Genomic DNA, 10,966 nt, shown 5'->3' with positions numbered 1-10,966 from the left:
CACACCAGGACACACCTGAGCACTGGAGCTGATCACATCTTATTTCCTACACAGAGATGAACTGTGGTAGGATTCTTCTCTGTAAACAAATGTTGAGGTTTGTTTTTGTTTTTCCTTTGGAAGGGGAATTTCTAGGCTTTCTCTCCTCTGTGGAAACTTGCTATATCAGAGATTTATGGCTTTCTGGTGCTTTTAGTTGAAATCAGGCAGTGGTGGCACTGCTAGAGAGACAAGGGCAGCTGCTTGGGCAGAGAGAAATCAGGTGGCACCTGAGTAAAGAGCAGTTCTTGGATGCTTTTAGCACAGGTCCTGCTCTGAGGCTGTGTTTTATGGCCTGTTTTATGTGCTGGCATGTGAGCTGACAGGGAATGAGCTAGTGAGGACTCCTAAGGCTAATTTAATTCAGGTGCTTCTAGGGCTAATTTAATGCAGGTGCTGCTGATAGTGGCTTAGAGGAACCCTTGTGTCCTCTGGGGGAGCATCAGTGCTCCTGGGGAGTCATTTTCATCTCACAGATAGGAAAAGTTGTGGGAGCTTGGCTGTCAGTGGTTGGTGCCTCAAAATTCTTTGAGAAGGGGTAATTTCACACACACTCCTATTCAGTTTGGGAAATTGGTCTAAAAATATTACAATAAACAGGCTCAATCATTGTAAAATACAGTTTATGCTGACATAAAGCAAGCCTGCCATGGGCAGAGACACCTTCCACTAGCCCAGATGGCTCAGAGCCCCAACCAGCCTGGCCTGGAACACTGCCAGGGATCCAGGGGCAGCCACAGCTTCTCTGGGCAACCTGTGCCAGGGCCTCAGCACCCACACAGGGAAGAATTTCTTCCTGATATCCAGTCTAAATTTCCTTTCAGTGTGAAGCCACTCCCTTTTCTCCTGTCACTGCATGCTCATGTAAATAGTCTCTCTTCTCAGCAGATTATTATCGAAATTAGTTGAAGTTGAGGAATAGATATTTAGCTAACAGATAATATGTCTGAAATGGATTATTTTTCCCCCACCTCCAGTAATAAATACAGCTCTCTGGATTTACGACTTCATGAGGGTGTGAGTCTGCAAATATTCACTTGTATAGATCTTCCATGTGAGAAGGGCTGCAGGTCTTGGTGGAATAAAATTTCATAATGAAGTTCTTATTAGAGAGTTTTGGTCTTAAATTTCATTTAAGGTTGCCAACTGGTACAAAAATGTTGGCCTGGCCTCGGGATCAAACTTTTATTTTTAATATAACTGACTTTAATGTAACTGGGAGCAAAACTGGTTGTGCACCTCTCATCAGCAGACAAGTTCCAAAATAAGTGTATGACAGAGCTCAGCTGCATGGGTTTTGAATGTGAATGACTGGCTGGGGCAGGAAAAACCTCTGGCACTGTTTGTACATCATAATATAGCTTGGCTGTTGCCTTTGGGAAATGTTTTAATGGGGACTCAAGGTATCTACTCACTTTATTTTGCATAGAATGGTCCATCTAACATGTCTAATGATGATGGGTGGGTGAGAGACTTTAATTTTTCCTGTATTGAACCTCTGGACTAATCCATGCGCCCTCTCTGGTTAGGTATAATCAGCACATTAAAAAAAATACTGAGAAAGAGCAAAGTCATCCATGTGAAAATCAGGGTATAAATGCAGATTTTTCTTTTGCAGTAAAACTACTAAATCATGTCTTCCCAGCCTGAAAACTCAGTGTTTGCATATGAAATTGCAGAGAAGAGGATGTTTACTTTACCTGATCCCTTTGGTTCCCTACTTAAAGAGTGAAGAGCTTTGATCTGAAGTTAATAAAAAATAAGCATAATCTGTATAAAAAAAAGATGCACCTGGGAGACTTTCCAAAATTGTTTTGGGTTTTTATTGAGGGCTAGGAAGTTGGGCCAAAGAAAAAAAAGGACCTTTTTTCAAGCTGAGATGCACAGCCATTTTTCTATCTGACTCTTTAACAGAGACTACATGAGGTATCAGTCCTTTGGCTCCTGAGCTGATCCTTGTCCATGCAGATTTGATTCCCCACCTTCCTGTTGGAAAATTCACGTGGTAGAGAATAGGATCTTTGTGATTAGGATGTTAAGTGGAGTGGCTGCAGAGTTTTAAGAGGTCTATTCAACATGACTTTTATATGCACTTCTGTATGACCAGTAAGTTGCCAGAATTCTGCTGAGGAGCTTTTGAAAGATCGTGGAAGTGTTGGCTGGAGGGCACCTCTGGGAATCTTCCTGCAAGATCAAATTGCCACCAGGTGACACCAGCCATGGCTTTGCCTGTCTGGATCTTGGAGGCTTTTGCTGATGAAGTTTCTGTGACACAGGAGCCCTTGAAAATGATACCTTGTCATTTGTGTTAACTCATCCCCCACAAAAGCTTTGCAGGAATCCATGGCTAAAGGAGAAAAAATGTGCCCACAGCTGCAGAAATAAAGATTAATTGGTTTGTTGCTTTTCAAATGAATAGGTGGATTGTATTTTAATAGTTTAAGCTGGTTCTATATTTAGCACCTATACTTCTAGAAAAAATTAAAAGGCTTTTGTTCCCCTGATCCTGAGGATAATCAGGCTTCAAATTGGAGATCAGGACATGCAGAATGGGTTAGGGAAGTTAATTATTCAGAAACTGAATGGCTCAGATTTTTTCCTGTCTTTCAAAAGCTCTAAAGCTTAACCGTTTTTCCCAAAATAGGAGATTTTCATAGAATCAGAGAGTTGTAGAATGGTTTGGGTTGAGAGGGGTCCTTGGGATCATCCAGTTCCAACCCCTGCCACGGGCAGGGACACCTTCCACTTGCCCAGGTTGCTCAGAACCCCATCCAGCCCAGCCTTGGATACTTCCAGGGATGGGGCAGCCACAGCTGCTCTGGGAAACCTGTGCCAGGGCCTCACCACCCTCACAGGGAACAATTTTTTTTCCAATACCCAATCTAACCCTCTTCTCTGTCAGTGTGAAGCCATTCCCCCTTGTCCTGTCACCCCAGGCCCTTGCCCAGAGTCTCTCTCCACTATGGATGCACAGTTTCAAGAAACTCATGGCCTTGGTCTCCATCTTCTGTCTTTCCAGGGGATGGTTTGGGGAAGCCTTGGAGGACAGGGAGCCACATCCTGTTCTTTATTAGTTTCTGTGTGTTTGCACAAAACACAAAACAAGTCAGAGCTGCACAGGCCTCTGAGCTGCTACCATTTTATGGCATAATTCAGGACCACAGGGCAGGATTACAGAATTACTCAAATGAATCAAGTGTTTCTGGATGTCCATAGCCCAGCCTGCTGCTCAAAGCATCATTATATCTGAAATGAGGTCAGGTTGTGCAGAAATGTGTCAGGTTGGGTCTTAAAAACCTTTAAAACTATAGACTGCCCGTCACCACAACATCTCTAGGTAACCTGTACCTGTGCTTTGGTATTTTCCTGTGCCTTTTTTCCCCACCCTTATGTCCAGTAGGAACCCTTCTTGCTTCAATTCAGGACCCTTATCCATTGTTCTGGAGCTGGGCATCTGAGATCCCTGCTCTTTGGCCGTGGCAAAAGCCTGTCAGGGATTGGAAGGTGGCTTTAGCATGTCCCCAAAGTTTTATTTTCAGTGTAATCAACCTCTGATACTTCAGCTTCTTCTCACAGGACAAACTCTCAAGGCTGGACAACTTTGGTTGCATTCCACTGAAGTTATTCCAGTTTACTTTTAAAAGACTCCCTGAAATAGCTGTTCATGCTTTAGCAGTGGTTTATATTCATCCAAAAGGATGGATAATCCTGGCTAAAACATTTTGACTGGATTTCCTACAGGCCTGTGCACAAATATATGAACACAGCATCTGTTTTGTGTTCCCTTGACTTCCTGTCTGGGTCATCTCCTTAATTTTGTGTCTCTCCCATGACACCCAGGAATTCCTAGACTCTTGCCACAGACAAAACAGAGGTTTTGCCTTGGGCTTGAATGAAGCAATAAAAGGGTTCTTTAAGTTTTTGTCTTGCTCCTACTGCTTGTGTCAATAATTAGGCAAAACATCAAGGAAATGCTTCTTAGAAATGTGCCTCTATAGTTCTTCAGATAGAAAAAACCCTGGATATCACTGCATATGTCTTATTATCTTGGTAAATGTTAAAAAGTGCAAGTAATGTATATTAACATTGAGTTTTCCTGTCTATTCAGATGAGCACATTATGAATAAAGCCTGGGTTCCCAACCCCTCATGCCACTACAAAAGAATGTTCCTTCTCTACTCAGTCTTGGTCAAGAAAATCACTTCAGGAATAGAAATGAATTATATAAGGCTGTACCCTGGCTATCTGACAACCTCACATCTTCCCAGTAGGCACAGTACTAACTTTATCCCAGCACTGTGCTCAGGCTAATATGAGTCATCTGATAACCTCCTCATCATGCACTGACCTCAACCTTGGACCAAAATAAACAGAAATTCAATTACAAACCTCTCCTTGGTGCTCTCACCCTCCCTCCAGTGTGTCTGAGGCTCTGAGCAGCGTGGCGGACTCAGCTTGGCTTTCTTTCCCATCCGGCTGTGGTGAAACAGGAGCCGAGCCTTGGGATGGCTTGTGTTTGTCCTCCAAAGAGCCTCAGGCTCTGATCCTGTGTTCAGTGGGTTCAGCACTTGCTCTGCTCACTGCAGGTGGGTTGCTCCTGCCTGATGTTGAGGAGGAGTCCTCTGTGATATGGGAAAAACCTTGCATCTCCCCCTCAAGGCAGGACCTGGTGTCTAATAGCTCATTTCTTCATTTTCCCTGCTTGCATTAACAGTTGGGAAAGATCTTTTTGTAGGTTTATAATTTTTTGCCATTCTCCCTTCCTGACAGCCAGATGCAAGTTGGGGATCTTCAGGAAGAGAATAGGGCACTTGGGACAGAGAAAGAGCCGGGAGGATCAGTGATAGGATATTTTTGGGATAAGTTTTTCTCTGAAACAAGCCCACTTTGAAGACACAAACCTCTGTCTGTATCCAGGAATGACCACCTGAGATGTGCTGTGTGTGACAAGAGAGGGATGGCACATTGCCACACATGGATATGGGCTTGTTAAAGCACTGCACTGAAAAGAGAGAACTCCAAGATAACCTCAGCCCTGCCACTGAGGGGCTTTGTGTCCTTGGGCACTCGGCTTGTGCCTTTTCCCCATCTACAATACAGGGCCCATTACTAAAGTTGGCCTGTTCCAAAGCCATACTCTTTTCAGGGAAAGATTTAGGGTTTTGTAGTTTGTCTGGAGAAGATTCCATGGAGCCAATTAATGGAGGGTGCTGAGCATCCCTTCACTAAAATCAAAGCTGCTCATCTTCTAAAGCCTTGATTTAAATCTCACTGAGTTCTCTGTCAGTGAATTATAGAACAAATTACCTTGGTCTCTGGAGTGATCCAGTCCTGATCTGTCTTGAAATAAATATTTGAAACTTCACAGTGAAAAGCAGATGTTAATTTCATGTTACTCTGCAGTGCCTCTGAACTGTTTGTTTGAAGATAAGCTCCCTTTCCTGTTCTTGCTGTGCATTGGTCATCTGTTCTCCAATATCTGAATCCACTAAAACAGGAAAGTCATCCATGAGGGAAAAAAAAAAAAAAAGGTAATGCAACAATTTTTAAGGTGCATTTACAGGTACATCATGCAAAAACTCCCTAAAAGATTCAATAACACTGTCATGTGTGAATTTAAAAGGACACGAGTATTTCTACAGCCAGGGGATAATTCTGTAAATAAGCAGAGCCCTGCAACCAAACATGCAGGCAAACATGCCCAAATATACCTAAAGATTTGTACAAAGCCTGCACTTATTTGGCTTTAATAACTTACCCACATACCTGGGAAGAGTAAAGGTGAATCTGACAAAAATCCTAAGGGTGAGTCAAGAAGTTTGGGTGGAAGGCACTACTGAAACATGGAATCATTCTGTTTAAGACCCTCAAAAAGTTGGGACTTGCAGACACCAAACTTTCAGCACTGAATGTGACAGAGAAAGAAAAGATGGTTCTGTTCTAAGAGCCTACTCACCTAATTTGTACCCCAGCTACCTTGGAATGAAAGGATTCTTTCATCTGAACCCTTCAGGCTCAATGCACCTTTTGTTTTACATGAAGCCTGAGGCATTCACCTCCTGTCACTTTGCTGGTGAAGTGTTTTACCTGCTTTATGATGCAATCAGAAGATCTTTGTATTCAGCAGAATGTTTCCTTTTCATGTCAGTTAGTTGGGGAAGATCTGTGCACCTCGTTCCTTTGAAAATGGATTAATGATTCAGAAGTGCATTAACATTGAATATCCATAGTCAGGCACCTAAGGGACTGTGATCTTGACTAGCTTGGAAAATTAACCTTTTCCAACATGGACCAAAACCACGCAAACATAGCAGTTTCCTGAGGAAATGGAATAACAAGCTCACACATAAGTTCAAGTTTCTCTGGAGGGAGCATTCTTTGAGTCTGGGGGAAGATTTTGAACGTGAGATCAAGTGTAGTGCCTCTGTAACAAGCATAGAAGGAAAAAAAGGAGGTAGAGATAATGGTCTGCTTCCTAAGAAATCAATATGAGATGATTTGGCATGGTGTAGTGCTTGGAACTCATTATGGAATTCCTTGGTGCAAGTAATGGCAATCACTTGGGAATAGCAGAGAGAAATCCATTTTGTGATGATCCCTAATTTTTTGTTCCTCACCCAATTATCTGAATTGCAATGTCGATTGTGCCACCAACTTTATGTGCAGTTCACCCACCAAGAAGATTGTGGAGCACACAAATTCTGTCCCTCAGAAGTGTTTAGGTTTCTTTTCTCTTGCCACAAATTCTACCTGTTTTAATACCCTTTAAAGGAGCAGCTCTGTAGCTTAAATAACTGTCAAGTTTATATTTTAAATTTAAACCTGTGTCTGTTAGGTCCTTGTCAATTCTTTTTTTCTTCTGATCCAGGGCCAAGTTCTGCATATGTTTGCCATCCTGGAAGTGAGATCCCAGTGTCTTGTGGGTCCCTTGGACCTCAATTACCTTGATGTAATCCTGATGGCGGCCAGCAAATGTCTGCCTGTTTACCCAGGGATAATCAAAAACACTTTGGGCTCAGAAACTGTGATTGTTCAATGGAGGCTCTTCCACTTGTCTTCCTGGGAATTAAAAATTGGTGATCAGACAAACCTCCTTTTGAACAATGAGGATGGTAGTCCTTCTTTACTTGCAAAGATTTGGGAATTACATTTTAACCAAGGCTGAGAATCTTCTGTGAGGACAGTTCTCTAATGGAAAATGCATATTATTAGGCATCAGCAGCAGCTAAGATTTAATGCCAAGAAAGCTTTTTATTTCCCCTTCTTTAGGATGAATAGAGGGAGTGATCCTTGGTTCTCTGCTCAGAGGAAACTCAGGAGCAGCTGCCAGGTGGGGGTGAGCTGCAGCCACCTTCCTGCCTGTTCCACTCGGCAGCATCCTTGGAAGCCAGGCACTGGGAAAGGGCAGAGCAGAAAGACACAGGAGGCTGTTGCTCAGCCTTATGGTTCTTATAAACAGCCACTGTTGAATCCTCTTTCTCCTTAGGAGCAGGCAGGGAAATGGGAGGAGAAAGAAATGCATAGGCACCAAACCCCGTAATGACAAGCACATAGAATTTGCACAGGTCTGTTTCTGGTGCAGTGAACTGATAAAAAATAGAAAACAGGCACATGGTGTTCCTTTAGGTTATCATTTCCTTGGATATCAGAGGTCAGGTGAATTCATCTGACATGAGGCAGGAGTGGACATAGAATCATGGCATGGTTTGGGTTGGAAGAGACCTTTAAGATTGTCTTGCTCCAACCCCCTGACATGGGCAGGGACACCTTCCACTATCCCAGGTTGCTCTAAGCCCCATCCAACCTGGCCTGGAACACTGCTAGGGATGGGGCAGTCACAGCCTCTCTGGGCAGCCTGTGCCAGGGCCTCAGCACCCTCACAGGGAACAATTTCTTCCTAATACCCAATCTAAACCTGCTCTCTGTCAATCCATTCCCCTTTGTTCTGTCACTACATCCATCTCCTTGTAAAAAGCCTTCCCACATGTTTTTTGTAGGCTCCCTTCAGGCGCTGGAGTGCTGAGCAGTTTGATGTTGCTTTGTTGCCACAGTGCTCAGCTGAATCCAGCTGCAATCTCCCCATAAGTCAGAGATAATCAGCAGATGAGACATCTCCTCAGAGCAGGAACAGCATGGCCACAGAAACCTCTGAATCTGTCACTGCAAGCTGGGTAGGCTTACATGTAATTGAAGGAATGCTGGAAGCAAATCCATTAAGTGGGTTTTCAGTAGCACAGATGTCCTTCTACAGGCACAGGAATGACTCTCAGGTCACTGTTGCCCCTACAAGGAGGCTGGAGTTCCTTTCTCAGAACATGTTCTTGTATTACCTGTGCAGAAACAGCTGCCAAAGGGGCTCACTGGAGTGGAAAGCAGCCTGATCCTTCCAGTGTTCCTGGGGGATGTGCTTGGGAGAGAGCACTGCTTGGCTGCAGAGAAAGAAATCTGTGCAAGAGCCTTCCTCTGAAGGCTTGGCAAATATTTTCCTTGTGTAACCTCCCTCGCAGGTTGTTTGGGATCACACAGGGAGTGTTTTACTGGGCTGCAATGATCTCCACTGCCTGGGCATCAGGTGCAGCGAAGAGCTCAGCATTTGCAGAATTAGCTCAGCATTTGCAGAATTATTGGTCATTTTGGGCTTACAAAAATAGATGTGATCTTTAAGGCTCCATTCCAATAGCTGGCTCTGATGACAGCTCAAAATGCCTCACAAAATGAAGTGCAGTTAATGCTATTTCTGTCCTGAGCTGATCTATGGGATTTTTTTTTATTATTATTATTCTTAAATATTAATAGCAATGTCTCCACAAATTATCTGAAGTTCAGAATTCCACATTTCCTGATCATTTAGTCAATCTATTCCTCAAGCTAGGTGCTAGTTGTGCTAAAATGGCTGAAAGAGCACTTCTCAGCAGGGTAAAAACCTGCAGGATTGGGGTCACTGTCCTCAGGTGAAATGGTTCCCTTGGGAAAAATCCTAGAGAAGCTGCTCCTGAGAACCTACTGGGAAATAAGACGAGTTTTGTTTGCTTTTTAGAAGTCCAGAATACTTAATTTATTTTTAGATGTCTGGCAGTAAATCTTGCTGCTTTAGGGATGCTAAACTCTTCTTAAATTCAAGTAAGGTTCCTTGTTTTTCCTCCAATACCAAGATGCCAGCAACAGTTTTGATTCTACAGACCTATCAGTTCAGTTTTGTTTGGTTAATTGACAGTCTGATGAAGCCTTGTTTGCAAATATTTTGGTTCCAAGGGTTTGACTGCCCTGTCACACAGGTAGGGATTTATAACAGGAAAAGATTAGGAGATTATATATGTTGTAAAGAAAGCTTTTCCTAAAAATCAGGGGCTACTCAAAGCAGAGTTCTAGAAAGGGTTAGCATGTGATGATGTTTACAAACAGGAACTGAAATTTCTGGGTTTTCAGGGCTGTGGAACAAAAATATGATAGCAGCTTTATGGTTCAAATTCAAAACCAGCTTTCATGATAAATTTAAGGCTCCTCTTCACCTTTTAAGAAATAATTTAGGTATTTTCCCCCCAAGGATTATTGGCTTCAGTGAGAGCAAAATCAGAAAAAAAATCTAATCTGAACAGAAGCAACTGGAGTTTGAAACCTTGCTATGGGAAAGGCATTATGCATTTTTCATAGAAAGCAATAAAATATTAATTCCTTTTAGTGACTTAGATGAACACTATAAAAAAAAGCATTAGAACTGGGGCAAAAGAATTGCATTATTCAACCACATCCTCTTCATTACATGTTATTAAAGAGATGTTCGATATTTTGAGAGGAAAAAGGCTTTTATAGTTCTGGTTATTAGAGTAAAAAGTTAAACTTTTGTCAGTCTTGGGAGGGAGAACTGAGGCTGAGGGAGATGTTCTCACTCCTCTCTTTCTAAAGAAGTGAGCATCAACATTATAGTTAAGGAATTTTGTTTGACTCGTGTACTGGAACAGCATTTCACAGAAGTGTTCATCAGAAAAGCCCTCAGCAGTGTTAGAGCCTGGCTCCACTGACATTCCAGGCTCCCTTCCAGTGATCCCAAAAGAGGTCAGAGGGATTCCACTAACCAAGGAAAACTGCTCCCATGCCTGTCCCTCCAACAGTACCTAAGTTACTATAAAAGGCTTCTCCTGAATCCAAGATCATGTAGTATTTGTCCCTTACAATCACAGTCCCTCGGGTGCTGACATCTTCACAGCAAGCCTTGACCCAGTAATGCTATAAAAAGTTAATTTTATGGATTGCTCATTAAACTCCAAAGGCTAGTTTAGGAAGGTTTGTTTTACAGGCAGCCTGTGCTTGTTCAGGGTGGGTTTTTTAAAAAAACATAATGAATGTGGTGCTGCTGTTGTTCCTCCTCCCAAGAGCTGAGGCCTGGCTTGGCAGGAATTAGGAAACTGTTGGATATAAGTGGAGAAGACAGATCTAATAGGAGAGATGTCATGGAAAGAGTGTGATTCACTGCTTTGGGCTGTGCACAGAGCTCAAATCCTTGGTTTAATCTGGTGTTAGGTGCCAGCTCCATGTCTATAGCTTGACACTGGGACAGAGAGCTTTTTTCCTTGGCTCCTGGTGATCCTGAAACTCTTCTTCCCCTTCGGAGGAGCCTTTCCCACATGCCTGAAGTTGACCACATCCCAGTGAGATAATTAGATATTGGTGCTGTAGATGTGTTCTGCGTGCAGCAGCTGGAGCTTGGAGAAAACCCTTTCCTTGGAAACCCTTGCTCTCAAAGAGTTTTTACAGCAAAGTTCTCCCAGGTCTGCTTCCAAGATTAACACAGAAGGCTTTAAACTGCGTCTAGTGCTTAAAACTTTGACTCTGCCAAGCTCCAGACCTTGAAAAAACCTAAAATTGGTGGTGTCAAATCGGACAAATTTACAGTATAGCTCTCTTCCACTGCAGTTTAACACATTGCTCA

The sequence above is a fragment of the Anomalospiza imberbis genome, chromosome 5 (genome assembly GCF_031753505.1).
Source record: "Anomalospiza imberbis isolate Cuckoo-Finch-1a 21T00152 chromosome 5, ASM3175350v1, whole genome shotgun sequence".
NCBI classification, from domain to species: Eukaryota; Metazoa; Chordata; class Aves; order Passeriformes; family Viduidae; genus Anomalospiza; species Anomalospiza imberbis.
This window is presented reverse-complemented; position numbering follows the sequence as displayed.